Source organism: Electrona antarctica (genome assembly GCF_951216825.1).
Source record: "Electrona antarctica genome assembly, chromosome: 11".
Classification (NCBI taxonomy): Eukaryota; Metazoa; Chordata; class Actinopteri; order Myctophiformes; family Myctophidae; genus Electrona; species Electrona antarctica.
Window position 1 is genome coordinate 31,491,901 of NC_136792.1, and position 5,542 is coordinate 31,497,442.

The following is a 5,542-nucleotide window of genomic DNA, read 5'->3' on the forward strand; positions in this document are numbered from 1 at the left end:
AATAATAATAATAATAATAATAATAATACAACTTTATTTGTATAGCACATTTCATGGAGAAAGAAAGAAAAGAAAAGCAAGGCATAAAACATAAAAAATAATTGCAGTAATGCAATACAGTGAGGACATGAATAACAACAAATGTAAAAGAGTGTAGAAGTGGGTATTGAGCTGTGCTTTAAAACTGTCTACAGAGGCTGTCTGTCGAAGGTACAGTGGGAGTTTGTTCCACACTGTCGGCCCGTAGAAGCAAAAAGCTGCTTCGCCATATTTTTTAGTTGCCATTTTTTTAGGCACAGCGAGCAGGCCAGCAGTGGAAGACCTGAGGGGGGCGGTTTGGAACATATTTAGGCAGGCAGTCATGTAGGTAGGAAGGTGCGAGACCATAGAGCACCGAAGTCCTGACGTCACTGTCAGTAGAGGGCGTCCGTCCCCAGGTTCGTGTACTTTTTATTTGCATTGTAATCTCCATAGGGGGATTTTAGATCGCCTCATATAAGAACTGTGTTTGAAAAATAAACCGATCACCCCGGCCTTTTCACTCATATGGATATGAAGCATCGACTGAAGGTGGAACTGTACAAATATACCCAAAGAGTAACAAAATAAGCGTTAGAAACGAAAGTGGAGTGGTGGTCAGGTGGTGGGTGAGGCCCGCAGAATGGCCTGTAACTTTAGGATAGATTATTCCAATGCGCTATTTTTGGTGTCTCGCCCTGAAATTAACGGAACTACAAGCTCAGAACTGTAACGCATTGTGAACTTGTAGTTCAGCTACTTTGGCTGCGAGACACTGGTGTGCAAAGTATAAATCAAGCTTCATCAGGGTTGTACTTTAGCTTTACCATAGAACGTTGCTATTGTAGTAGACGAGACGAGACGATATGTTATTGGTTAGGTCATTGGCCTAAAACAAACAAAATGTTGGTGCTGGAGCGATCATGATCAATGATGATCATTTTGGGATAATTTGATGTTTCCGATTTATTTTTACTTGTGTTTGTAATATGTCAATAATGTCATATTTATTGATAATTCCTCTATTGCTAATATTCTGGATAGGCCTACCAGCTAGTTTTTTTATTTATTTTTTTGTATTCAATTTATTAAAATGAATTTGAAATTACTTGTCTGATTATCCCATTATTAAGCAACAGGATGTATTTGGTAATTTGGTAATTCATTACAGGCACATTGTTTACTCATCACGGCAGGCATTTGCCTGGTTCATGTCTACATGTTTTTGTACCGTAATATTTACCCTTTCCGATGTTATTCCCTTTTTATATCGACACTGTTATTTTCCAGCATTCTCATGGGTAATGATAATGTCATACTAAACAGTGTCATGAAGTAAATGTCAGGGTCTTTATATAAAATAGCTGATGTTGGACTAAAATGTACAGTTTTGGTCGAATAACCATGTTAAATGGATGTGCACGTGCGTGCGTGTGATTACATTTGTTTGCATGCAGACTTTCAATTGCTATTGTACTACCAGACATTTGTTGTTCTTTTTGGGAAGTTTTTTTGTAGAGTTAAATGCCATACTCATTTATTTTAGTTACATTTGTGACCAGGTCTAGCAAAATGGTCCTCATCTCGCCTATAATGAAAAGGCAGAAAATCTAAAATAAACTTGATTTTTTTTTGGTGATTTTCGTTTTTTCATATTAACACAGTTTGAATGTTGAAGAAGGTTTTCATTCCAACAGATTATTGATTTGGGCAAATTAAATGTATACATTTAATCAAGTCAAACTAGGCTTGTTTTTTCGGTAACTTTAACACTGTTTTGGGGGAAGAGAGGAGCAGTTCCGAGATTTGCATGTAGTTTCGATTGGTCTTTGGAATGTCTTTGTCCTCAGGTTGTCTTAAGTGCCTCTCTCGAAGAGAGTCATATGGGTCCGAGCCACTTGGTGGCGCTGGAGCACAGAACAAAACATAAACTCACGAGCTAATTTATTGGTTCGTGGAGCTGTCACTCAGAGCGGTGTCCCCGGTCCCAACCCTCAGGTATAAAACCGGTGGGTGTGAACGCTCGAGTCGTTCCTACATTTTTCTGCGCTTGGATGCACACAGCACAGCGAGTACACCAAAGTCTCACAACCGGCTGTTGAAATATATTTTCCCGAAAGACGGACGAGTCTAGAACTGACTTGCACCGCAGGGATTCGCAGCCGCAAGACGGTGTTCTTTCCACGAGCTAACTCTTCTCAAGATAAGTTTAATTAAGACTAATAACACAAGTGAGCCCGCCCGGCGACTTGTTGTTTTGTCTGCTCTCTACGTTCCCGCTCCTCTCGTTGCTTCTTGTTGTGGCTAGCGTTTGTTAGCTTGTAGCTAGCGTTTGTTAGCTTCTCATAGCTCAGCTTCAGCGTTGCTGCCGCTTTTTTCTCCTCCGCTAGCCTCTCGTTAGTCACTGACTAAACTCCTAGCCGCAGCCCGCAGCCTCGCTTTTTGTAGCTACAACCCTCGGTAACAGCGGGCCGACGTCAACCGATCCCCCGTCGCCTCGTTATCTACATCTACCGCAGGCCAGACGGACCGCCTTCTCAACCCTTCCCCACAACGTGGACAACAAACAGGCCTCCCTCCTTTACACTACGGTAGGCCAACACGTGGTGCAGCCTTCAGCCATCGGCTGTAAGCTGACCATTGTGAGCTCCACACATCGCCTTTACCCTCCGTAGTAGGGGAGCTAAGTGGAATATTATTTTAATTTAGCAACGGAGCCAAATAAAATAATAATAATATAATTTTTATATAAAAAAAAAAAAAAGGGTTTGAGAACAGGGGAAGAAATAGGCCATCTCCACCATGACTACAAGAGATGACCACGATGACACTGGACCCCTTCCAAAGCTCTGTTTCAACAGGGTTTGTAACAACCTCCTGTCTCCAGATGATGGCCACTCCATGTGTATGCACTGTCTGGGTTTAACACATGCGAGGAATGCCTTTGAGATCGTGGGCCTCTGCCCATGCTGCCTTGAGCTATCAGACAGAGAGAAGGGACGCAGGCTGTCTAGAGTCAAGGCCCGTCTGGAGGGACGGGCGCCCCTCCCCCCCACCCAGCCTGGGAGGCAGCTCCTAGGTCCCTGCGATGCGTCTACAGGTACCAGGCCTCCCGCACGAGCGGCAGCACAGCGGCACATGGACGACTCTGGATGCCCCTCCCCTGTCAGGAAGGCCCCCAGGGCCAACGCAAGCTACGCCACAACCGCTTACGAAGCAGCAGCACTAGACGGTTCACGCCGCCAACCCGCTGCTTCCTTCTCCTTATCCTCCTTTAGGACAGAGAGGAGCTTCGGCTCCCGTTTTCGCTCCAGAGACGACCTGGATCGCTACCATGACGACTTCGACGACACTTCCGAAGCCTACAGGCGACCCAGCCCAGACTACGAACCCCTCCCTCACCCCTACCAGCTGCCAGCTGGTATGGCATGGGCAGACTTCATGGAACGGCAGGAACCCCTGGACGACCCGCGCTCCTTCCAGGAACCTCCTGGAGAGTACAGGGTCGTAGACCAGGTGGGTTATGAGGACGACGGAGACCTGGATGCCGACGCACCAGCTCCCTACGATGACGGTGACCACGATGACGACGACTCATCTCACCGTGACCATGTCCTGGGAGAGGAGGCTCCTCCCCAGGACAATGGACCCCCTGAGGCCCCCGAGGGGGCCCCAGCTGCCCCACGCCCACCCGTCGAGGAATGGGACCTCACCGAACTCCTACACCAGGCCGCCATCAGGTGCAAACGGGATTGGCCGGAGGTGGCACCTCCCCCAAACCCAGAGGACACTTGGCCTGGAGCGGAAAGCAGGGCCCCCAAGCGGAGAGCTATCCTCCCATTTGGCCCAAGGCTTCCAGTCCACCTTCACGGCGAACTGGGGAGAACCCAGAAGCCTGACTCCCCCAACACTTCGCCACACCAAGGTGCCAATGGACACGATTGACATGCCGTCAGTAGGTCTTGGGGCGATGCCAACCATCGGCTCGACAGTAGGAGCCTACCTGCTGGACCCCACCACCCCACGCATCACACCTTTGGCCAAGGAACCCGCCCTGCCCACCAAGAGGGACAAGGACACCAGCCTTGCTAGCGGTAAGCTCTTCTCCCTCATCGCCGCAGCTGGCAAGCACCACAACACCCTTGCTCTGCTGCAGGGCTCCCTCACGGTCATACTCGGGGATCTGGGGAATGTCCCCACCCCTGACGAGATTGCCGAAATCAAGAGGCTCCATCAGGAGATGATAAAGTTCGTCTGCAGCTCCACAGCACTGGTCGGCAGGATGGGAACTGCAGTAATCATGTCTGAAATTAATTTATAATAATGTATATTGATCACATGCGGACGCCACACAGAATAGCCAACTCTTACCTGCAGCTGAGGAAACATACAACGTAGTTGGATCGGATGAAATATAGCCTTTAGTCCAAATCCCACAAGAAAAAAAGAAAGAAAATATGTCCTGTGTCCATGCATGTCCATATATTTGCTTTCCAAATCCGACAGTGCAGGGCAGGGAATCAATCACCGCAGTAGACTAATCAATAGGGCCTTTTATCATTGCCGAGTTTTAATATAGCATTTGGTCGTGTGGTGATCAACAGTACAAATTAACTTCTTTCTCATTATGTGAAAGTAACTGTAACATCAGTTAACTTATTAACGTTCTGTTTGCTTGAAGATCTGTCCATGCAGAGACCCGCCTGTCAAAATTAACTGCTCTACAAGCTCATCGCGGCTGTTGTATATAATTTAAAACTTGGGAATCCTCTGTGCAGTCTATGATGACGTATTTCGATATTTCCTGTTGCCTTATATGGTCGTGGATGTTCCATCAAACCAGGCGACACCAGGCGAATCGCTTGGAAAAAATGCGGAAAGGATACACTCGCCGATCCGTACAAATGAAGTGATTACACCTGGTTCCCTGAATAACACGGGACTTAACCGTAGCGTGATCGGACGGATTTTCCGCTATCTATACGCATGACCTTTACGCTTCCGTTACACTGTGGCGTATTTCTCCTTTGTGAATGAGGACCATATCATGCACACAATATCATGCACACACGATTTGTAATGTTCATTTCTATCCAACCTTTCAAAAGTGACTTCATCTCTCTCTCTCTCTCTCTCTCTCTCTCTCTACTGTATCTACTGTATCTGCGTGCGTGCGTGCGTGCGTGCGAACGAACGTGCGAGAGAGAGAGAGAGACGAGAGTAAGTGAGAAATCTGTCCAGAGAACATATTTAGCTGACTGTTAGCATTTGAAGTGACATTACCATGCCCTCAGTTATGAAAACATTTGGCATTTCCCAAAGAGGACATGTATTTAGCATATCTCATCTATTATGGATGAGGATAAAGAGACAGAGGTAGAAGAGGGCCAGGCACAAAGAAACGACTAAGAGGGGAAATAGAGGAAGATAATATGGATAAATAGAGAGTTGGAAAATATTGATGGAGACAAAGAGAAAAAACTAAGGAAAACAAAGGGAGAAGAGAGCAGTCAAGATGAGAGGG